Below are 26,449 nucleotides of genomic sequence, written 5' to 3'. Positions count from 1 at the left end.
CTTTTTATATCTTTTACAGCAGAGTCACCCACAATCAGAGTTTGGGGCCCAGTCATTAGCTTTCCCTGTAGCTTTTTACTTTTAGAATTGCTCTCAGTCCTTACCCTGCTGTGTGACGAGACGTACTCCAGGTCATGTCCAGGGTCCTGCAGCAGAGGAGCAAATCTGTTCTTCACCTGCACACTCAGTTGTTGGGGAGGCATTTTGTTGCTGATTTTCCCTTTTGCAGCTGTCCACGACTGTGTCCCGCTAAGTACAGGGGTTGAAGAGGCGCTCTGCCTGGGTGGTAATGCAGGCCAGCCGGTCATATCACAAATCTCAGGGCGCTGTGCCCTGCCCGTTAGTCGTCCTCCCATTTCCCAGGAAAATGATTTACTCTTAGGCTTTGCACCAAAAGAGTTCCAGGGAGGACTACCGCTTGTTGATTTATTATCCGTTCCACAGCTCTCCTGTTTCTTTGTGGTCTTGCTGGTGCTAGTTAGCCGTGTGTTAGCATGCTTTTGTCCATTGTTTTGGGTCACTGGTAAAGTGGTGTCATTTCCACACGATCCGTTCACTTCCATATTTACTTCTAACCGGTAAATTTTGGTTTCCAGAACTGCAATCTTCTGAAGGAGTTTGTAGTAGTCCTCTATGGAGAAGGGTGGCATCTTGCTGCTAATTAGCTTTAGCTACAGTCACTTTAGGACAGGCTTGAGCTATTGATAGGCCACGCTCACGCAGAAAAATATTCAAATATGACAAAAGCCTACTATGTCTACAAAAAATGTATAGTCCAGTGATTTATAAGTATCCAAGAGCCGCTGCTCATAGTTTCTCTCAGAGGAAAAGCAAGATTATCAGCAGAAATATGCAAGCAAAAGCAGGAGCAAGCAATAGAGCGTCTGCACTATAAGAAGCAGGAAGAGACTGAAATATACAAAAATACTAACTTAACCTTGTATTTTCCATTTTTCATTAAGTCTGATGGCTGAAAAGAAAACCAGCCCCTTATGGCAGCGCTTCACCCAGCCAACACCAAAACAAAGAAATGCTGCTGGTTGCTACTGTGTGTCAGCACTACTATTGTTAAAATGGTTAATTTATTTTATTGTTCTCAGATGTTTGATAAATGCTTGTAAGTGCACTAAACTTTATCTTTTCATTGAAAAGTTTATTTGACAAAGTTAAGTTTATTTTCTTTCTTTATTCTTACCAGTTTTGTTTATTTATACAATATATGTGTTTACATTATACATGTTTAATGTAAGTATACAAGTGCAGACTGGTGTTCAAGTGTTCAATAAATGTTTTTGTTGAGAAATTTTGTGTATCTTAAGTACTTATTAGTGTTACATTTTATCTTTCAAATAGATGTTAAAAACAAGCAAATATCGGCCAAAAATAATCGGCAGCATATATCGGCCATCGGCCGACCCTGATTTCAAAAGATCGACATCGGCATCGGCCTGAGAAAACCCATATCGGTCGACCTCTAACACACAAACACACACACACACACACACACACATCAACCTTCTTGGCATGACAGTACATTCAGCTCTTTCTCAGTGTCTCTGCCTCACACAATCATTCTCCTTTTTCAAATTCACATTTTTTGATTGATTGTTCCTCCCTAGCATCTCAAAGCATCTTGGTTGTGTCCGGTGCGCCAAACGAGGATCTGGTGGGGACGCCAACTGTGACGCCACAGAAGTTTCAAATCCCATGGCAGAAGTTCCCAGATACGTTGATGGACGCACTGAAGGAGAAGAAGAGACCACCACCAAAACATAGAAGGCACATGATCCGGATCATCATGGAAGACATGATGGCTACTGACACCAGACCAAGTTGAAGCAGGTTGCACAGCAGCTGGTTGAGAGATAGCCTGATTCCTTCTTGGACAAATGTGGCATAAATGTTGTGGGTCAAGGTTTTGCATCCCTTGTAATGCAAATGGAGAACAGGGTTGAGAATGTCAGAAGACAGTATGCTTTTAGCACATCCCATGAAGGGAGGCCAAAGAAAAAAGGCAGATCTTCTGACCGTTACGGTTGTACTCAGTGGCAACCCGAGTCACTGAATAACTTTAACAGCCAAGAGGATAAAAAGAAAATGCTTCAAGATGCCTTTAAAGAAAACCTTCTCCCTCAGAGTGACATTAAAAGACTGATGTCTGAAACATACTGTGCCCAGCGCATCACTCTGAATAGTGAGGAAAATGTAATCAAAGTCATGGAAGAATGGCCTTACCTCTTCGACACTACCCATCTGCTCGACCACACAGAGAAACTAATTGCTGGACCAAATTTAGGAGAAGGACAAGATCATCACGGAGTTTCTTGGATGCAAGAGAATCACAGGAGTAACTACAGACCCATTGAAACTCCTCCAGGGTCTAGTGAAGTACCTCGCAGAGGAGCAAAAGGTGCTTTTAATAAATGAAGAAGTAAGTTCCACAGCAAAACATCAGTTCACTAATTTGGTAAATTTTGATTTAGCCCAACAAATATGTCTATGCAGCTTGGCATATCACATCTTCCCCTCTGCCTATTCTGTTGTCCCCTCTCTTACAGGATGCCTTAGCAGAGCTGCCAATCACCCCATGTATCATAGTTATGGGTAAGGATATGCATGTCTACTCTAAAGATATATGCAGGTGTTGTGTATTTGTTAATTAATTGAAAGATGTATGTCATTGATTATATTTTGCAGATGAAGGAAGATACAAGATTTCAGTGGATGAAGTCACAGTTAACATCGTTGGCTGTCCACTAGTTGCTGTGAGCTATATGTTCAGCTTATATTATGTGCTGAATATAAAGTATCCAAAGGGAGCAGCCCTGACTCTGGAGTTCATCCAGAGGTAAGTTTTGGCTATATTTTCTGTCCGTTTTATAGTATTATTTATTTTGCGATGTCTAGTGACATTTTTGTTTGCCACAGGTGCCTGCTAGGGATAAACCCAGAACGGGCCATGAAACCAGAAAAGGGGGGGAAACAGTACAACGTCCCCCCAAAACTGCTTCGATTCCTGTCGGACCTTAATGACTTCAACAATCCGTGGAAGATTTAAAGGTAATTACACACACGCCTGTGTTATGAAGGAAAATGCGTAAAACTGTTACAGAATGTAAACTATTTTATTGTGCAAACTAGGGGTGTAACGGTACACAGAAGTCACGGTTCAGTTCATACCTCGGTTCAGACATCACGGTTTGGTAAGAGTTTGGTACAATGGAGGGAAAAGCAAAACTGAAAAAAACAGAAGGCAATTTTTAAATTGTGCATGTCTCAGGCTGTCCCACTTAGTGTTATCCAGTCTCTCCCCTGAGCTAGGTGCAACAGCCTGAAGTGTTTAAAGTAAGATATATATATATATATATATATATATATATATATATATATATATATATATATATATATATATATATATAAATAGTAAACAATAAGTAAAACTGAAAATACAACATCTCTGTTCTCTGCAAAAGACGAACTAAATGACCTGATAAATGCAACGTTATCACGACGTCTCCCGGCCATTTATCACAGCAGAAAGCTGCTTCCTGCCTGGCTTTAGCTAATATACGGTAGTTAGCCTGAAGAAACAAGGCCTCTGTCTCAACTAACGTTACGGTTCGGAGCCACGGCGCTGGAAGCGTAACACTAATCTACAGCAGCAGTCTTATCCACCACTCTCTCGCCTGTACTACTGGAACTGACTGGGAAACCACAGTTTTCCGAAACTTGCGATCTTAAGAGGCCGGTGGGTCCTCTAACTCTTTGCCGCCACTCACCATACTCGTCCTAAGTGCTGCTATCTCTGACTGCATACAATCAGAGCTTCAGCGCTAAGGCTGGGCTACAGATTAGGTGTCCCTAAAGAACCTGTATCTACCAGTAGTTTCGCATTACATTAATTGCACGCAAGTTTTATTTATATCGTGTATTCTCCGTGTAAATTCATGCATCGAACTGTGACACCCGTACCGTTTTGGTTCAATACAAATACATGTACTGTTCCACCCATAGTGCAAATAAACTTAAAAACTGTATTTATTAACTAGCAAAATCCCTATATATGAGAAACTCCTCCTAGAGTGCAAGTACCATCTGCACCAAAACTTGAAGAAAAAAAAGAATTTTGATAGTTGAAAAAAATGCCCAAGTTATAGAGGACCGACTTCCTGTACGTGCCAAACAAAACAGGAAGTGTTGCGTGTATTGGCAACATTTATTCTGAATCAGAGGAAACTCTGCACTCGTGTGCAACATTTGGAGTAAATTGCCCAGGCCTCTGACGTGCTGCAAGGGCCCATTCAACGCTTGCAGCTTTAACTATTAAAGTGATGGTTCGGAGTAATTTCACCCTAGGGTCCTTTGCACCATGACCTCGAGCCAAACACCCCCCCCCAGAAGCTTTTTTCACCTGGGTCGAACATTGGGAGAGTTAGCGTAGAGTAGCGTTATCAGCTGAATAGCTTAGCGCTGGGGCTAATGGACCCGAAGTGTCTCTTAACATTACCCCACTAATAATGCCCGAAATGATACCAAACGCCTACAGTAGTACAAATAGGTTACGTACTCATAAAACGATGGATTGGAAAGTTTGTAAGTACACCAGAAGTTTATGTAAATAACACTTGCCTGCTGGCTAGATACACCATTAAATAACAGAAAAATTCAGTTTTTTAATTACGGGACAATGTCCGGGTAATGACCTGCCAGTACTTTTTCTGTTATTTCACGGATTTATTTCTTAGAGTGTGTAAATGCGTGAATCACAAGGCTTATCAATATCACTTCCCCATCTGTCAGGCACAAGATCTGAACAGAATTACACTTGTGCTTTCCATAAACTGTCATTGCTTTAGCCTATTATGTCAGTCGCAAACCTGGCAGTGGTAAGCGATTGTGAGAGCAAATAGAAAATATAAAAACATAATTCAAACCAATGTCTGGCATTGGCAACACATGGCTCAAGAAGCTGACAATTCCCTCTGCTGAAAATCTATATCTTTCATGAAAATACCCATCAGGGAATGTTATCGGGGTTGTCGGTCTCTAAATGTTTTAACTTTTATGAGCGCACCTCTCTCTCTCTGTGCACCGAGCTCCACCTGATCTTCTAAGAACGGTGGCCCTGTTATCAATTGAGTATTGATTGATCAGTAGGTGGTGCTTTTACATCTCTAATCTCCAAAATGATCACAAATATTTGTGCTGAACACATAACCTGCTCAGGAGAAAGTTATGTGTTCAGCATAATATACCACGGCCATTTAACCCGGTAACAAGTTATCCACTGTCGTGATACACAAAACCCTGGGTTGAACCTGAAGTTACCTTAACACCAAATCTTGTTTCGTAGTACAGGCCTCTGGGATCTAACTCAGGACCTTCTTGTTGTGAGGCCAATTCTAACCACTGAGCCAACGTGCTGCTGATGAAGGAAAATGAAGTAAAAAGGATTATTGCAATCTTTCTTGTCTTTACTCCGGAGAACATTGCTGTATCTTTTTATATTTTGTTTAAAAGTTCCAAAATGTATTCAATGCATTTTGCTAACACTAGTCAACACAATCTCACTCCAATCGCGTAAAATACAAATGCTTGGTCAGGTGCCATTGGCATTGTTATTGTTGCTAAAAGTCTTATTTAGTGTCATATCTAAACTTGCTTTACCTAAACATGTTGGGTTGGGACTATTGTTGTCACTTTTGACGCAGTTAGGTTTAGGAAAAGATTGTCGTGGACTTATAAACGGTACGTTTATGTGACACACGGGACAAGAACGGGACAGTTGGGTTTAGGAAAAGAAGGTGACAGTTGGGAAAAGAAGAACGCAAGATATTTTTTTCAAGTGATTCCACTGTCGTGGACTATTTTCCAATAACCAATATCGCTCCCGTCGTCTCATTCGTTTAGTCTAAGGTGGTCATAAAACTGAGTCCAAGTCAGTTTTAAGTCTTAGTAGTGAAGTTAAATCACGTGAACATTGTCAACAACCTATGGGTGCGCTCCCTCCAGCACCAAACAGGATGAGCAAATGGCTCAAGCCAGTGTTATGGGCATTTTCAGTAATTTCAACATTTGGGTAGCAGAGGTGTGGACTCGAGTCATGTGACTTGGACTCGAGTCAGACTCGAGTCATGAATTTGATGACTTCAGACTCGACTTGACAAAATGTACAAAGACTTGCAACTCGACTTGGACTTTAACATCAATGACTCGTGACTTCACTTGGACTTGCGCCTTTTGACTCGAGAAGACTTGCTACTTCCCATGAAAACTGGGGAAAAAAATGTTCACACGGCCGCGCCGCTCTCAGTTTATCTGCATCTGTGAAAAAAATGTGCACCACCTGTATGCATGCAGAGAGCATCCGACATCCAATCACGGTAGTCCCACGTTGTTTTGATTCGACAGCATCTAAGCAGGCACGTTGCAAGACAACCAATGAAGCGCAACAAGCAACATCGCGCCAGTTGGCAAAATGATACCGAAGATAGTTTTGTTTGGCTATAAAAATTACGAGGTAGTCGACAAAAAACGAGTTGCAATTTGCAAAACATGCGGGTCGAAGATTACAGACGGAGCTGCCACAACGTCCAACTTTGTTCGACACCTGAAGTTGCACAAAGAAAGGTAAGTTTTGAACTAGCTTACTTACTAGCTGCTGCGTATTTACTGTATCAACGAGACAGTAAACGCACGTCTCCCTTGCTGGTTCATGCTTACAAAAATAGGGATTTTTGAACCCGGATTATATGAGGTACATGAGTGTAGCACACTCAGATTGAAAACCTCGCCAACATCATGTCAACGTCCGTATTAAAGTACCATAACACAGTCACAGTAGATCCACCATTAGCCTTCCCTTTTCATATCATGCCCAAACAGCAGGCAGCGCATGGACATAGAGTGCTACATAGTCTAAGTCTGTGAGGCAGCGCACCACTGGGTTATATACAGTATATAATAAAATAATAACGATTATAGTAGTAATGTAGAGATGCAATAGATTATTATAGTGCAGTTCTTAACTAATGGGAATATTGTTTAGCTTATTTTTGGTTTAATTTGGTTTACTTTAGTTATTTAATTTATTCAATTATTTTGTTTTGCTATACTTTTTATGCCAACTTGCCATGGCCCCCCCTTGCGGCACCCAGGGGTCCCCGTCCCCACTGCTATAAAGCATATGACTTCAGTTTCTTGAGGGAAAGGGCTTTCTTATGACTTCTGAAGCAGTGAAAATATTCTTAATATTGCAAACACTGAAATGTATTATCGTATACCGTAGTGTACATGAATATTAACACAACAACATTGATATGAGTAAAGAGTAGTTTCAAATACAACATGTGTGGCTATAAGGGATTTTCTGACATCTGTTTCATATTCTTCTCTGTTACAGGTATGAAGAATACCAGATGAACAAAAGCATCGTAGATGAATCACAGCAGCCTTCAATCTCACAATTCCTGGACACTCGTGTAGGGCGTTACAGCATGAGCCACCCACAGCAGAAGGCCATCTCCAATTCAATACTGTCTGACTTGATTATTGATTGCAATTTTCCTCTGTCTATTGTGGAAAATAAGAGCTTTAAATCACTTTCTGGCTGTGCTGGACAGCAAGTATACCCCAGTCTGTCGCCGAACGCTGACCACAAAAACAGAGAGCCTTGCTGAGGAGAGACGTTCAAAGTTAAAAACTCAATTGAGCAACACTGACCATGTTCCAGTCACTGTGGACATTTGGTCTGATCGAAAAATGAGGGGATTCCTTGGTGTCACTGTGCACTGGATGGAGAGAGATGCAGAGAGGGTACAGCTAAAGTCTAATCTCTTGGCCTGCAACCGCTTCAAAGGCTCTCACACAGCGGAGCGCATCTGTGACCAATTTGAGGCAATATGTGATGAATACAACATCAAAGCTAAATTGGACTATATCATTAGTGACAATGCTGCTAACATGCGCAAGGCATTTACGGTCTGCTTCCCCAGCGAACAGGAGGAAGATGATGATGCTGGAGATAATCTTGATGATCCTGAGCTATGGCATGACTTAACCTTAAAAGACCAGCAAACCGTTGATGCTGCTATGGCAAAGAAACAGCGCCTGCAGTGTTTTGCACACACATTGCAGCTGGTTGTGGGGGACGGTTTGAAAGAAACAAAAGCGGCATGTCCTTCTTTCTCCAAGTTATCAAAACTTAGCTCCCTGCACCACACAAGCACAACGTTTAAAGACATCTTCGATGGTGAATTTGGGGAGCACAGAGGCATCCCTGCTGCAGTGAGCACGAGGTGGAATTCCACACTGCGGCAGGTGAAAGCAGTCCTTCATTGTGATCAGCAAAAGCTCTGCGCAGTTCTTGAGAAGGCCGGGCATAAAGAACTGCCATTCACACCACGAGAGTGGAATCTGCTGAAGGAGTTGGTGGACATCTTGAAACCGTTCGGAGAAGCAACTGATTGGACACAGGGGGAGAAAGTCATTACAATCAGTGCAGTTGTTCCATCCGTCTTGTCCCTCAATCACCATCTTGAGAAGCTGAAGCCTCAAGTTCGTTTCCTGAGTGGTCTGGTCAGAGGTCTGCAGGCATCCCTGAAAAAAAGATTTCTTGGGATCTTCATTAATGTGAAAATGGCCCAGTCTGAAGAAGGGATCACTGCCCCCTTTTCAGACACAGTCTACCTGAAAGCAGCTGCCTTGGATCCAGCCTTTTGTCTGCTGTGGATTGAGCCCCATGTGCTGGTCAACCGTGACATCAAGGCAGAGGTGGCACAACGAGTTAAAGGTAAATATTGTTGACTTACAATGCAACTTAAATGCAACGTAAAATAATTTGATTTTAATCTGATCTAGGATCTAATGTGATATTAATCTGACTTTAACAATAATAACAATTTTCAGTCTTGCACAGTATCATCATCAGTAATGGTAATAAGGGCTCTTTTGTTTCTGCTGTTGTGACACATTTTTTTTTAGAATTGATCCTGCAAGATGCTGCAGAGACAGAGCAACCTGTGCCGGTGCCTGCTGAAGAAGAACTAGAGGACATGGAAGGAGAAGGGCTGTTTGCTGCATACCATAAGAGGCAGAAAAGGGATGTTGGGACCCCACCAGCAGAACAGCTAAGTCACTACATTGACATGGCAGAAGGACAGAATGCCCTTTTGTTCTGGGCACTGAACAGTAAGACTCTTCCTTCACTCTTTCAAGTAGCCATCCGAGTCTTGGCAGTGCCTGCTTCTAGTGCTCCGGTGGAGCGAGTTTTCAGCCATGGTGGCATCATTCTGCGTCCCCATCGTGCACAAATGACTGACAGACTTTTGGCCAATTTGATCTTTTGCAAATGCAATGCAGTATAGGGGCCTCCCTCCACCTGTCCACAGCACGCATGCGCACACACACTCACTCTCTGCTCATCACCTGTCCACACAGCTCTCTCTCTCACTCACTCACTCACTCATTCATTCATACAAACCAGTCTCTATGGAGTCATTCCAATTATATTATCAGGTTGGTCCAGTTTTTCAGAAGTGATAATTTTGAGGAGTGAGGATTTTATCTATGACATGTTTAATAAAGTTTAGGCTAAAAGGACCCATGTCTATTTGAAAGTTAAACTGTTTTGCAATATGAGGTCAATACAATACAGCAGTGGTTCCCAACCTGGGGTCCGGGCACCCCCAGGGGGGGCGGCAAAGATCACAGGGGGGCGCGAGTCTTTATCTGGTTTGAGGCTGAGGTAAAAAAAAATGTTTTGCACATGTTAAACAAATTATAATACACTAGAATATCTAATGTATACAAAAGTCTGTATGAAAACTATATATTTTGTTGTATCCTCAATTTTCCTGCCGCCACGGCATCACAATCTTATGAATGAAACATGCCGGAGAAACAGTGCTGATAACTCCTCTGTATCAAAAAAGAAAGAGAGGCTCTATCTCGAGAGTTACCTCAACTTCGTTTTCGGGTGGGGCTCAGCTTTTCTTAGACATGAGTAGGGGGGCGCCAAGGAAAAAGGTTGGGAACCACTGCAATACAGGACTGAAGCTGTTGTGCATTGTTCTAGTGCAATATGCTGTTGAAATACAAGCATTTTTTGTGACAATTACATTTTCTGTTTTTTACTGTATTTGGTTAATGTCATTGTATAAAAAGAGGTTTAAATAAATACAAATCGTACAAACATACATGATTTGTATACATTTTATTTCTGTGGTAAGAGGACTTGAAATGACTCGAAACTAAAACGGTACGACTTTGGACTCGACTTGAGACTTGTTGGCTTTGACTTTTGACTCGACTCGGGACTTGCCTCATCTTTGACTCGACTTGACTCGGGACTCGAGGGCAAAGACTTGAGACTTACTTGTGACTTGCATAACAATGACTTTGTCCCACCTCTGTTGGGTAGTCACAATAAATTATGATATCTAAAATAAGAGACTACCTGAGTTAGTTACTCGCAAAAACAAATTAAGACACACAGCTGGTGAAGTGATCCTGACTGGTGCTCTGGCTAATGGCGCCATGCTAAACACACTAACTGTTAACGTTACCGGAGGAGCGGGTGGGCCACGGCTGTTTACTAACGTTATCTCAACAATGACCACCCTGACAGAAATCCCAAGTTTTACTTCCTCATAATCAAAACATGCAATTTTAATTTGCCAAAACAACCATGTTGCTTAATTAATGTTCCCTAGAAGTTGCTGTGCAATGTATGGTTTGTTACGTTATGGAATATTTTTGTAGCTAACGTTACAGTTGCCAGCTTCACGGATGATATGTTGGACAGTAGGATGATTCCCACTTTGTAACAAACTGGCATGCAGCCATATTTTGTAATATACAGTGTTGCATTTGGTAAATGATTTTGTAGTTACAATGCAACTGCAAATATTTTTATTTATCTACACATAAACTTAGACAAAGTAATCATCTTTATGCAAGAAAATATGTTTATTTAATTTTTATTGTTAACGGGGTTTGGAAAGTAGCAAAACCGAGAATTTCCTCCCGCATTTGTTCAGTGGCCTGTAGCAGTTAAGTTCAGCTGACAAACAGGGACTGTGACCTGGGTAAAGAGGACCGTTAGGTCATGGTCATTTTAGCGGTTGTTGCAGTTACGTTTAGCCGAGAAAAGGTGACTGTGAGCCAGATATAGCTGACGATGTCGTGGCATTCACATTCTCTTTTTAATGCTAATTTTAGTAATTTTTCATTAATGTTAGTTGCTGTGACGTTAGCCCTATTGCTAAATCATTGCAACACAAGTACAATTAATCTCTTACCATTCATCCGGTTCCACAATAATTAATAAATGAGATTAGTAAATATGATGAACATCAGGTCGAACAAAAGAATGTAAATACATCTATGCTACAAACATAAAAAGACAGTAATATCTCATGTTTTGGCTGAATTTTTTTGACAAAGTTAGTTTGTTAGTTAGTAAACTTTTTGTGTAGTCAACAAGCGGAAATACGGACCACACCACTCTGCCAATGCAACCCACTTTGTGGTCAGAGTGTGTACCATGCTTAAATCCTAAAATCCTATCAACCATGCTGCCATAAAGATTTAAGCATTCTGCTGCCACCTATCGTCTACAGCAGTGTTCCCCAACCACCGGTCCGCGGGTCATTTGGTAACGGCCTCACAGGGGAAAAAAAAATCAAATTAATGTTTATCTGTTATATAGTACTCTATAATTTAAGCAGTGGTAGGCCTACCCCTCACGCCCTTGGGTAAGAGTACTTATACGTATTGTTTGTTTAGGTATGTAATCGTTTGTTGTTAGATGTTGATTAACTGTACTGTAATTTGTGTCTTTTCTGTTTATCGTTTATAGAAAAAAAAAAAATAACCGTCAAGCCTCATCATCTGCTTTCGCCCTGAATGTGTGCAGAGTAAATAAATGGCTTAAACGGAAACACCTGTTGTCCTTCATATATATATATATATATATATATATATATATATATATATATATATATATATATACACACATATTCTTGCCAATGTACCATGGCGATGCTCAGCTCCTAAAACCCAATCCAAAGACACTCTACAATACCACTGTTATGTGACCCAGAAATGCGAGAACACAGCCTCTGAAGTATACCAGGCCTCTTTATTATGATAAAACATAGAACATTACTGTCGTAGAACATTTATCCCCATCAATAAAAACAAAGCATTAACCCTCCTGTTGTCCTCAGGTCAAATTTGACCCGTGTCTGCATCAAAAAATTTGGGTTTCTTTCAAGCAAATTGCCTAAAAATAACATGAGTTGTTCCAACACTCTTAAGGAAAAATACAGATCTTATCTCTACTTTCACAGAATTTGGGGTGTGTTATTAAATGTTACAGCATTTGAAAAAACTATGGAACGGTTTCTAAACAGTATGCTGATTAAACTTTGACAGTCTGTGATAATCCACTCAATCATAACTGCTTGTCGAAATAATTCAAAATTTCAGAAACCTCAAAAAAGCTTCAAAAAATCTTGGAAAAAGGGTTAACCCGGGAGGACAACAAGGTGCATGGTGGACGGGAAGACAACACAAGGGTTAACCATTTACAAAAAACCGAGTGTGTCTGATTTCTCTGGCTTGAGTCAGCTACAGCCCAGGATGTTTGGAGTTGCTATGGCAACAAGTAACAGCTGCCACTAGCATAGCTTTAGCTCAACAGTCCGACCATTAATCACTTACCAGAGCTGCCAACTCTCACCATGGATGTATTAAGAGAACTGGATACAGTGGTCGGCGGGAAGCCCCGTACGTTCCAATGTGAGTGCTCAAAAGCGCATTAAGACAACATGGAGCTCGGCTTTTCCGCATTCTTGGCCCATGACGTCACGGTGGACACGCGCACTACCAACAATTTGTTTGTGTTGTCGTAGCAACCGGTAGCAACATGCTCGTTCATGAGCTTATCTCTCGTGGCTTTTACAAGTGGCGAACTCATGAGCTCGCCGTTTTCATTGTCTAAAATATTCACTAACGTTAAACATTGTGTTTTCTTTGTTCCCGATCGTTTACATGCTTAGCTAAATAAACGATAGATGTATTTAGCTAGACAACCAAGGAGATTTAATCATTATGTCGTACTACTCTCCAAATTTCGGAGAACACAGATGGGAGGAGTTATATTTTGAATGTGCACAAAGTTGTAAACATGAGCAGAAATCTAATGTAACACATCTGAGCTATTGAAGTCCAGGGGTATATAAATTAATTAAAATTAATTAATGTATGATTTACATGAATAAGCCACATGCACATTTAAAGAGATTTAGCTTACTTCCCCAACAAAAGACGCAAAAGAGGAGGGAAGAGTAAATTGTTGACTCAGAGAGAGGACGCTAAATTAGAAAAAGTTCATCTACTAGACTAGAGAATAGTTGAAAGTAATAAAGAATGCCTGAGGGCCGTATTTTTCTATATTTTCATTTGTTTCCAGCATAGGCTAAATTGATGTAAAAAAAAAAAGTAGAAATAGGTACATAAAAATCCAGTGGGGGGGAATACTGGGAAACTTTGGGTAACTATTGTGCATCTCTAACCTCTGTGCATCTCTAAATGTAACTGTAAATAATTCATTAAATGTTTCATAAAATGGACGCATGAGCACAGAGGATGAGGGCCAAACATTACTGGGCCTTGGCATAAAAACAGGTTGAGAAAGGCTGTGATATGACACATGCACAAAATGAGCCATCCTGTGTCTTTTGTCTTGCTGTTGGTATTTTTCAGTCTATTTTCTGCTGGACCTTGTGGTGGGAAAGACCTTGATTGAAGAATGAATTTCCCTCCCTGCCTAATCTAATGAGATTTGGTCTTTGGCCACCAGTCCCCCTGGTGTCCAAAAAATTGTTATTTCTATTTATTTAGTTTTAAAGGATTAGAATGTATGTAAATCAGTGGTTTTCAGTCTTTAGAATTTCAGTGGTCCTAGTAGATCCCTTTGGTAGACCAATGTTAATTTAAACTTACAATATGTAACTTTCTGCCGCTAGGGGTCTCTCAACCAAAACAATGGACGGTAAAACTGGACTTTTGATGACGTTGTGAAGTTGCGTGGAATTATGGGAGTTTTTAGTGTTAAACACCTTCGCTGCCGATTAGAATGCATCAGTTCACAGACGAGTTTACCCATTCAAGTTTATTCACGTTACATTTAGTAACGTTTATTCATGTTATTGTAATAAAATAGCTGCAGTTTCCCCAACATAATTACGTTTTTCTTGATTAGATTTTTATTTGTAGCTGACCAGTTAGCTAGTGAGCCAGCAAGCTAACAGTAGCCAGCAGCTAAAACACAAAATATTTCACATATAAATGTCACCTTTTGGATAGTTTCAACACCGGGGCAGACGGGGTTTGTTGTAACGCTAGCTAGCTACTAAACAAGGCTGAGAGACGGGTGTGGGTGGGATTGTCGGGGAAATCTCCGCGACAGTGAGCCAGGACGTTCGATGCCGGTTGTGCAGTAGCAGAACATCTCCCAGCTGCCCGGAATTATCTCCCCTTCACTTTTCAGTAATCTCAATTTTTGTTTTTGGTGCTTAACCCACCTTTTGTCGGGTTAATTTAGCAAACCGTTATGACAGCTAAACGCGAAGGGGGGAGAAATTCGGCAGGGAGGAGATTTTCGACACATACACCGGTATCGCTACGGAGATGTAGCTACCGCTGTGGATGTTGCCGCTGTTGTGACTCGGTGCTGGGTCTGATATAGTCTGTTTCCCCAACACAGTCTTACTCCCTACTCGTCAAATGTATGACGCATGGTCAAGGACCCTGGCGTCAAGTTTCAACGAAATAGGGGTACCCTTGATGTTATTTTTCAACGAGGGGGGTCCGTCAGATAGACATTCATGTTATTCCCTCACCGTCGGATATCGACGAAAGATTATTATTATTATTTCGGTCTTATTACCGGTGAAATATTACAGTATAGGCTAATACAGAACATTACGATATGATCCGAGCAGGAAGCATTCAAAGCCGATAGGCCTATCCCCCAATGCAATGCGGCCATTCATTTCAAAGAATCGGGCAGCGATCAGCTGGTCTTTAACGCCAGGATCGCTTCAATATACATATATACAGTCAGTGATTGTGTCACCAGCAACAACACGTTGCTCAGTTTTATTCCAGTAAGTTATGAACCATAATAACGTTTAAACGAATCCGCGAAAAACTCCGGAAGTGACTTAGTACGTCCTGCTCGGCGGATACGAAGATAAAAATATATAGGCCTAACATTTGTAATATTAATGTTTTTTTCTAATGTTGTATTTGAGGAGTTAAACAATAAAGATAGTTATAATATTAAAATACAGTTTCATGTATTTGTCTACGTTTAAACGAATCCGCGGAAGTGACGTGGAAATTCCACATCTCGTCTGTGAAAGAATGTTCCACGTTGTACGTGAGAATTTACACAATAAAATACAAATAATGACAAAATTGTGTTTTATATTTAGCACTTTTATTTGCCTTATATATACTATATAAAAAACCTACAGTTGAGTGTTTAGAAATACAGCCTAATGGCTTGTTTGACTAATTTGCATTTGTTTTGAATTGTACTGTTGTGAAAAACAATATACAAAGAGAAGCATTTTTATTTTATTTTCCATACATAGTTATTTAAAAACGCAATTTTCTAATTTTGCAGTTGATGAATATTAATAGCAAAGACTAAAGGGGAAAAACATAAGTATATTTATGTGTCGGACTTAGTTTGATTTAAAATCACACTGCATTATTAGTTGTTTTAAATAAATTACTTTTTTGAAATATCAATTTATGGTAGGCCTAACATATTCATTATTATATTCAGAAGATGATCCTCATATCAATCACCGTGGTTACAGCTTGTAGCCATCCTAACCTTTGTAGCCTTTACTGAGACTACCTTTTCAAAATTAAGAAGGGACTAGTTTTAAGAAGCATTTTCAGGAAATTAAAAGGATAAGCAGATTGTTACCGAGGTTTTTGTTCACTGAGTAAGATGTATATAGCTTTGTTTGGGTATGTATACATATACAACATTTGTATGGCATTTTTGGCACACTTCTACCTCAGCACTACTGCACAAAGACAAAACTCACACATCTCATTCAACCATTTCACAAGCTGAGAAAAGGGTCATGACATGGGTCAGAGCAGTGGTTCCCAACCTTTTTTCCTTGGTGCCCCCCCCCCTACTCATGTCTAAGAAAAGCTGACCCCCCACACACACACACACACACACACACCTTTGAAACTGAAGTTGAGAGATAGAGCTGGGTCAGAGGATATCAGAGGTCATAAATGATGAACCAATCCATCGGCTCTGCTCCTATAGGCCCAATGGTGTTCATATGGACAACATGCACCTTTGGCTGGAAGGCCCGTGTTGAAAGTGTGTGTTATCATTTAGAGCAGACACCCATGGTGAATCAGATGGTTTATGTTATACAAGGCTGCATTACAGAGAATTTTATTATGACTCTCATGAAGGTTGTGTAAGGAATAGAAACCAGTCTCTCCAGGCAAGCACACAGAATATGGTCTGCTCTATCTTTATTCTCCATGCCAAGTATGAGCTCTTATCCTCTGGCAGAAGATATGGGTAAACTTAACATTTCTAAACTATAAAAACGTTGATGATGATATAGGCCTAATTTGGACCTACCTCAATTAAAACTTTAAAAAATGTTGCTTGAGATTGAGGGTGTGCAATAGCTTCATGATATGAAGCATGGTTGTGTTGCTCTTGTCACTGTTTGTGAAAGATGAGCAATAGATTGTTGCTGTGTGATGTGCTTCAGTCTAGCCTATATCACTTTGTTCATGTTGTTTTTTATTTTAAGTATGTCAGCTGTATGATAAAACAATATGTCAAGTGTTATTTGTGAAGCATTTGAACTCAAGGCAAATATACCTCTGGGGACAATAAAGTATCTCCTGCTAAGTGGTCTCCATGATGTGTAAAAATTAAAACGTTGTCGTAGGACTATAGCAAACACATCGTTGGAAAGGTCTCAAACTGGAGAGTAACATATGTCAGTCTGAAGAGGAGACATTACTCCTGCTTTGAAATATTGACCTCTGAACCTTGAACCCAGCACATGTATGAAGGCCTGTCATTTAGCAACAGAAGGTGCTACACACATAAAACCAGCTGTTATAGAAAGCTCTGGACATTAGCTATCATGTAGATATGGTCACCAAATTACCTACTGTAAGCACTGTCAAATATGGTAATAAGCTATTTTCACCTATTTAACGATTCGATTTTTAAAATCTGATGACACCAGTGTGTTCTCCATCCCAAAAAACCCCAGGGTGTATCCAAAATTATACACTGCCAACTTCTACTTATGAGAAATATACCAATATACTTTAAAACTACAACTCCCATAAGAAACGCCACAGAAGCTGTTACAAAGGTTGAGCACTTGTAGTTTTTCCGGGTGGGTGGGGGGGACCTCGCTCGGCTCCTCTTTCTGCTGTCTGCCGTGAAATGGCTTGATTCCGTTTCAGATTGAGGCCGCCCGCCGGCCGGCCGAGAACACAATATATGAGACAAATGCATGAAACTGTATTTTATTATTATAACTATCTTTATTGTTTAACTCCTCAAATACAACGTTAGAAAAAAACATCAATATTACGAATATTATATATTTTTATCTTCGTATCCGCTGAGCGGGACGTACTACGTCACTTCGGAGTTTTCCGGCGGATTCGTTTAAACGTTATTATGGTTCATAACTTACTGGAACAAAACTGAGCAACGTGTTGTTGCTGGTGACACAATCACTGACTGTATATATGTATATTGAAGCGATACTGGCGTTGAAGACCAGCTGATCGCTGCCCGATTCTTTGAAATGAATGGCCGCATTGCATTGGGGGATAGGCCTATCGGCTTTGAATGCTTCCTGCTCGGATCATATCGTAATGTTCTATATTACAGCATATACTGTAATATTTCACCGGTAATAAGACCGAAATAATATTATTAAAGTAAAGAAATGAATACAATGATAACATCTAAATAAATGTTGATAGATGTAGCATTGTAGTTTAAAAAATATAAATCAACAAAAAAGCAATCCAGCTTCCCTGGCCGAAATATACCGAAATAATAACATAAAAAGAAATACATATAAACCATGATACTATCTCGTGAATATTGTTGATTAAAACAGCGGTTATTGGGCTAAAAATACCAATAACTGTCACAGATTTCGAGTTAAGGGGCGGGGGGCGTGTTTTTTTCTTTCGTCGATATCCGACGGTGAGGGAATAACATGAATGTCTATCTGACGGACCCCCCTCGTCGAAAAATAACGTCAAGGGTACCCCTATTTCGTTGAAACTTGACGCCAGGGTCCTTGACCATGCGTCATACATTTGACGAGTAGGGAGTGAGACTGTGTTGCAAGAACACCCATCAGGACTGATGCATGGACATGGTCTTGCTGGTTTAACACGTATGATATAAAAAAATATTTTATGTTTTTTTTAATGCAGTGTTTTGCATATTGCTAATAATATGAATTGTATTGAATTGTAGGAACCCTAAAACATGGATCCAGAAGTCTCTTTCAACAGGACTAGCGTTGTGACTGCCATACATCCCTGCTATGAAATAGATAACTTTAATTTCATACTAACAAAGACCCCTTCCATTTCATGTGTATTATTATATTTTTTCCTAATGTTATTGTCTGTTATCACAACATGTGGAAACCTTCTTGTTATAATCTCCATCTTTTATTTCCAACAGCTCCACACTCCTACTAACTACCTTATTCTCTCTCTGGCTGTGGCTGACCTGCTTGTTGGGATTATAGTCTTTCCTTTCAGCATGGCATTCTCATATAGTTCATGTCTGTATCATGAGGATTTATTTTGCAAAGTACGAGGCAGTTTTGATATAACACTGAGCACAACTTCTATTCTGCACCTAAGTTGTATTGCTATTGACAGATATTATGCAGTGTGTCAGCCTCTGACTTATAGAGCTAAAATAAACCATTGTGTTGTTGTGAACATGATTCTGGTTAGCTGGGGGAGTTCTGCTCTAATTGCAATAAGCATCACAATTGCTGGATTAAACAATGATAAATGTGGGGAAAGGTGTTGGATTGATGTTCTCATAGCAAACAATATTGGACCTATTTTCTCATTTTACCTCCCAGTGATCATAATGCTCTGTATCTACCTAAAGATTTTCCTTGCTGCACAGAAACAGGCACGCAGCATCCAGAACACAACCTGTCAGAGCAAAAAGTCTGGAGCAAATGTCAGTAAGAATGAGAGAAAGGCTACCAAAACTCTGGCTATCGTTTTAGGAGTCTTTCTTTTATGTTGGACTCCTTTATTTCTTTGTATCACTGTTTTGCCTTTCAATAATGACCAAGTGCCAGTTCCTGTGATTGAAACACTTAACTGGCTTGCACTGTCAAACTCCATGCTCAATCCCTTTATTTATGCTTTCTTTTATAGCTGGTTCAGGTCAGCTTTTAGAATGATAATTTCTGGGAAAATATTTAATGGTGATTATACTAATTCTAAACTGTCTTGACTTGAATAAATGACTGAACTAGCCTATGATAATAAATTAGTTAGCACAATGAAGATAATTTTCTTTACACTCTGTCATATAACATAACTAATCTATAGGCCTACATTCTACTTACAAATGCATTTGTATGCAAACATGTATACCTACACAATCATTGTGTTTCAAATAAATCTTCCAACAAATAATGAGAAACCAGTTTACTTCGGCAAAATAAGGTGGATTAATTTAATTAGTTACCTGTACCTGTTTGTTCATGTTAGGTTGTGATTTTTCCATTGTGTTGCCATGATGTTGACTTTATTGATGCTGGTATCAACTCAATTGTAGTAAGTTAAGGTAATTAGGGAAACATAAACAAACATTGCTGGGTGACATACCGGTTTATACTGTATACCTTTATTTATTTATATATATATAAGTTTTTTGAATTAAATAATCCATTTAGCCACTCTTGTTGCCGGTTATGCTAATGCAAATGTCCCAGTTTACACCAACCACTATGAAATTGTCCCAGTTGTCAGTGATTACATAGCCGACGTGGTCTTATTATAGCCCGATTATTAACTAAACCCATATAGAAAGATTAATAAAGCATCCAGCATATGATTTTAACAATGTGTGTGTGTGTGTGTGTGTGTGTGTGTGTGTGTGTGTGTGTGTGTGTGTGTGTGTGTGTGTGTGTGTGTGTGCGTGTGTGTGTCAATCGTAGCGGTCGGTGTCTGCATAATCTGTGCAGCCAGCGTTACAATGTGTGTAATCATTGTTGCAATGCCTCTTCTTATCGGTCTCGTTTTAACCATAGACAGATAAGAATATACTTCAGCAACAATAAAATATACAGGGACAAGAGTGAAACTAGAAGATCACATATGGGATAATAAAAGACAAAAAATGAATATAGTTGTACAGGTTTTAAAATCCCCAGAGAACAGGAATGTTTTAAAGAGCCCCTATTATACTCCTTCTCAGCGACTTGTTTGTACTTATTATTTGTACTCTTGGGGTCTACTAGAATAGGTTTACAAGCTATGATATTCAAAACCATATATTCCTCATACTGCCCATTGCTGCAGCGCCTTCTAGAGCTGAAGATCTTTGCCCGAACCCGACGGGACCCGATGGTTCACGTCTCCAGCGGAGTGTGGAACCCTATTGTTTTTCTAAGGATATTTATTTTTATTTTTTTTATTATTCTTCTCCGCCTACATGGTTGGGAGTTGCCATTTTCAGGACTGGTCCAAAACCCCGCAAGGACCTCAGTCGCAAGAATTGACCCATTTCCAGCACTAGGTGGCGCTATAGCAGACAAAAACTCGTTTGGCCCCATAACTCCCACACCGTACACCCGACATTCAAAAACAATACATCTACGCGTTCACTGGATCCAACTGAATCACGTGATATAGGCCACGCCCATTTCCCCCTAGACTTTGTGTAGCTAACAATGAAAACACCAACTTTGCCATATCTCAGCCAAAATAAATGCTATCAACCCCTAACTTTAGATTATTCTTTGCCATGCCCCTCTGGAGGTACTCCATGCGTTTTACGAAAATTGGTCACTAGGGGGCGCTACAACTACGGCTCATCCGATTTATACAAAATTTGATGCGTACCATCTGTGGCCAATCCTGAGGCCAACTCTAGAATGAGAGGGGTCAAAGTGGGCGTGGCCTATGGGACCCAATGTGACCCAACTCTAGATTCACCACTTACACTAATGTGAACAACTTTAAATTTACAGGGTAGATGGACAATGGGCCATGGATCAGACCTACCAAAAATTACACATTTGGACCACTAGATGGCGCTATAATGTTTTTTTGTCATTAACTCCCACAATACACATCACATATTAGAATTCTTACATCCACGTGTTCCTTGAATCAAGCTGAATTGCCTGATATAGGCCTTGCCCATTTCCGCGCAAACGTTTTTTTCGCAGTATTGCGCAACATGCAAAACCAACTTTTTCGAACTCGTCCTAGGCCGTGCGACCAATCTGCACGAAACCTGGTAGTTAGCATCTCCAGATGGACCTGACAAAAAGTTATGGAAATCATTTTTCTACGTTAAAGTATGCCAATTTGACAACCAAACAAATAGTACTAGTTAGCTACCACACACGTATCATATCATATCTCGGTTAAAGTTAAAGTTATCACCAAGTGACTTGAGATCCTTTTTCATCATTCCAGTACGATGCTCTGTACCAAATTTGGCGAAGATCGACCTTTAGGGGGTGTATAAGCAACGTTTATTTGTTTTCCCGCTAATTTTCTCAATGCATTTCAATGGGAAATTTGCAATTGCAATATCTCTGCCACAGTAAAAGCAATCAACACAAAATTGCTCGTTCAGCATGGCGTTCTGAGGCGCTACACCAAATTAGGCAAAGATCGGCCATTAGTGGGCGCTATAATCAACATAAAAGTGTTTTGCCCTGTTAATCAATGTTAATGGAATATTTGCAATGGGAATGTATCAAAGACCTTGCAGGTCACACTTCTCAATATTTACTGATGTTTTCCTCCTACCGTTACGTTTTGGTTTTGGTTTTCGCTTTCGCTTTCGCGTGCTCCCCTGGTGTTATATACAATAATCAAACTTCTTAACCCACCTGACAAGGTTTCTACAACCTTCACAGTGAACAAATATTACTCTTTTCTCCCACTTTTTCAATCCAAAATCAACACCATTCATACACACTGATACCGTGCAATTAAACATTGCAGTTGGTGCTAAGTGGAGAGTCTGTCAAAATGTGATTGGTTATGTCGGTGGCATTGATTCTTAATTTCCCACGAAGTTGATCGCGTTCACGTGTCAGTTAAACTTCTCATCTCCAATCCTATCTGTATTTGTGAGAAGTGGCTCTGTCCTGAGTTGAAAGCCTACTTTACGGCTTTATTATCGAGTTAATAGCCGCGTGTGCTCGTGTCGGCCGCTGTCCATTTCCTAAGGTTCTGAAATGCAAACAACTTTTGACTACTTTATTTTTTTTAAACGACGTGCGCCTGTGAGCACCCTCGAAGGAAACCATCAATCGGCGCCTATGACACCATTACCATTTACCTGACCACCTCCCCTGCTCTTTCAAACACCACACCTGCCTCCCCCCCTCCACCCTCTCAGTCACTCTCTCATTTCTATCTGCTGTCCCCTGTGGTCAGGGGGTTAAGAAGTTTGTTTATGGTAGAGAATTGTTAAAGCTACTCTGTATATGCATGGAGAGGCACTGTTAACCACTACATTTGCAACGGCAGAGTACCCCAGACCTCGTGCATCAAACCTCTCGATATTCACCGTTTCTCCCCCCTAAGTAATGCATCGGGTCCTGCATTGGCGCAGCTTCGCAGGCCATCAGGGGCGACTGCCGCGACTCCCCGAGGCGTCGCGGACGACTGGCATCGAAGGCGAATGGCATCGGAGGCGAATGGCATCAGAGGCGAATGGCATCGGAGGCGAATGGCATCGGAGGCTTGGGCCCCGTTCATAACTGCTTGCAGTTCTAGTTTCTGTTATTTTTCACGGGCTCAGGCTTGCGCTTCGGGCTGAATGGTATATGAGCGGTCAGGTGATGCGTTTCGATTAGAGTGAAAATGGATCCTGAGGAGGTGAAACGGAGGCTGGTCTCTGGAGGACTTAATTCATTTCTATGTTCCAACTTCCAAGTGGCCTATAGCCTCCATTATTCATGAATAAATGATGTTAAAAAATGTATAAATGACTCATTTTTTACGAAAGACAAAGCTGTGTGCGTCTCTTTTTTATTTCTCTTCCTTTTCCGCCGAGTGGTGCGTGTGCCTGCTCGCAGTGCGAAGCGCGTGTCCGACACTCTAATGATGCTGATAGACGGCCTTTACAGTCGGGCTGTAAACGGGTTCGGGCTTTTAAAAAATAGTCAATCAAAATGTACGGGTCGGGCTCGTGCCGAACTCTGTCGGGCTCGGGCCTTTTCGGGCCGTACTTTTAAAGCTGCCAGTCGTGACGGAGCTCCAAGTACCTCAGAGCAGGTCAGGGTGTGTGAAGGAAGGCAGGTAGGGCGGCGAGGCAGCAACACAGGCAGCACTGGCAGCTGAATTCCGACACACAGTTGGACAAAATTTGCAATTAGCCATCCATTTTCGTAAAACGGCCCATATTTGAGCTTTACATAGTTGATTTCTCGCATAAAAAAGTTTTAGAAGTGAATTTTGTAATGGAATAGCAGAGATCTGCGCGACCTAGATTCGGAAGACTACCTGATCTCAGGTCAGTTGTGTAGCCTATGTAAATGTTGGGGCGTGACCGTTCTCTTAATACACCCATGGGCTGACAAAGGTTCCGGTTTTTGGGAGGTTGACGTCAACTTCCAGCTTTGTTGGGATTCGCCCGTTTTCAGCGGCAGTTTCAAAATATGAGATTTTCACAGTAAAGGGGTGTCAATGGGACTTTGAGCTTCAATGTATGTCCTATTTACCCACCGAACTGTCGTTATTCAACTATGACAGGGTAAAATCGGTTTTGCATTCTATCACCCCTTTAAACTCAAATAATGAATACAATTATTGTTTTGCCTATCTGTGATAAAGTAATATAGATGCTATATAGGCACTGTTGCGGAGTAACCTTTTTGCCAGATGACCCCCCCCCCCCGACTGTAAACTGGTCAGTAAAGGATAATGGTGCTTCAAGGCTGACTAGCTGGCATAATTTTAACTATAGTTTACTTTTCTGTGTTCAACACTATAAACATTTTGGGAACTGTTAATTAAATTGTTAATTTGACTTTTTTTTCTTGGTATGTGCTCAGTCGCATAATATGCAAATAGAAGCATTATAAGCCATATAGACTGAATCATTGATTTTGCACTAAAAAAACTTCAGACTTGATATTCAGTGAATAAACAGAATGTATTCCCTGGACTTTAAGAAGGGATAACTCAGAGTTCTTGTTTGCTTCTTGTTCCTCATTAGATTGGACTCTATGGGTGTATTATGTCAATTATTCACATCATTAAGTGGCCATACATATGTTTTGCTCTGTTAGTCTTGTTGTAGCTTAAAAACAATAAGGTCCCAGGTTGAAGAGGTGAGATGATGCAGGCAGGAAGAGAGAGGGAGAAAGAGAGAGAGAGTGTGTGTGTGTGTGTGTGTGTGTGTTAGTGTGTGTGTGTGTGTGTGTGTGTGTGTGGTCCAGGGACCAGCAACCACATCATACATTCACACCTCTAATTGAAGGTTGTTTCATCACTTCATCCAACATCCTGAGTGTCTTCAGTTTAGACTTTTGTTGGTTCAAACTGTTTTGGTTAGTTCATTACAAAACAAGACTTAAAGGGTAACCTTGGTATTTTTCAACCTGGAATTATTTTCCAATGTTTTGTGTCTAAATATCTAATGGGAACACCAATTTTTTAAATTTGCGCACCTTCAATTTACGTCCACCAAAAGTGCTAGTTTTGCCACCCATATGGTTGTTATAAGTGTCTGGTTATCAACTAGTTCAATCAACCCAGGATTTCCCAATCCAGCGACACACGCATTTACATAAAAGAGACAGTGTTTGCACATTATGACCAATCGCAAACATCTACCAGAGCGGCATATTTTACACACCTAACCTGCTCCCGAGCAGGTTAGGTGTTCAACATAAGTTACTAAGGCAATTTAACCCGGTAACAAGTGATCCACTGTCGTGATACACAAAACCTTGCGTTGAACCTGAAGTTACCTTGTTAACACCAAATCTTGCTTCGAAGTACAGGCCTCTGGGATCTAACTCAGGACCTTCTTGTTGTGAGGCCAATTCTACCTACTGAGCCAACGTGCTGCCTGATGACTGAAAATGAAGTAAAAAGGGTTATTACTATCTTTATTGTCTTTACTCAGGAGAACTTTGCTGTATCTTTTTATATTTTGTTTAAAATCTCCAAAATGTATTCAATGCATTCTGCTATGACTATAGCCTAGAAATCTAGACGCACCCTAGCAGCAGCAAATGTAATTTCCAGCCAGGGTCAGTCTAGCAACTCTCCGTTGGCTTGCGAGCTGGAAAAAACAAATTCTGGTAAGGCCAATCACATCGTGTATAGAGTCGGTGGGCAGGCTTAGAATTCCCTGCTACTTCCCTGCTACTTGAAAACAAAGAAGATGGCTGCTGCTGCTGGTGAACAGCAGTCTTTCGAATCGGCTTTAGCCGCGACTCTTGAAGACTTGGAGTTAAGCACTGAAGTGATTCTTAAAAAAGGAAGATGTGTTTGGAGTTTTCCCGACCAGATATGGCAAAAGTTTAATCTATCAACTAGCATTGCTCTGGTTGGCTATGCGTGCAGAGGGAATTTGAAAGACAACCGTTTATCCCGCCCCTCGGATTGAGCCCTGCCAATGGTGAGTTCCCAATGGCTATCACTAGCCAGCACAATCTAACTCCAATCGTGTAAAATGCGGAGACTTGGTCAGGTGCCATTGGCGTTGTTATTGACGCTAAAAGTCTCCTTTAGAGTCATATATAAACGTGCGTTATCTAAATGTGCTGGGTTGTGACTATTGTCGTCACTTTTGACGCAGTTAGGTTTAGGAAAAGATCGTCATGGACTTATAAAAGGTACGTTTACTTGACACGGGACAAGAACGGGACAGTTGGGTTTAGGAAAAGAAGAACACCCAAAATGTTACCAAACTTCTACAAGTAGTACAAATGTGTACTCATAAAACGATGGATTGGAAAGTTTGTAAGTACACCAGGAGTTTATTTAAATAACACTTTGCTGTTGGCTTCTGCTCTCTGCTGCTACTGCTACCGGCAGTAAGACGATTGCTTAGGGACGTCTACAAATTACAACACACAAAAAAAGTATA

Source organism: Perca flavescens, chromosome 18, assembly GCF_004354835.1.
Source record: "Perca flavescens isolate YP-PL-M2 chromosome 18, PFLA_1.0, whole genome shotgun sequence".
In the NCBI taxonomy this organism is placed as follows: Eukaryota; Metazoa; Chordata; class Actinopteri; order Perciformes; family Percidae; genus Perca; species Perca flavescens.
This window is presented reverse-complemented; position numbering follows the sequence as displayed.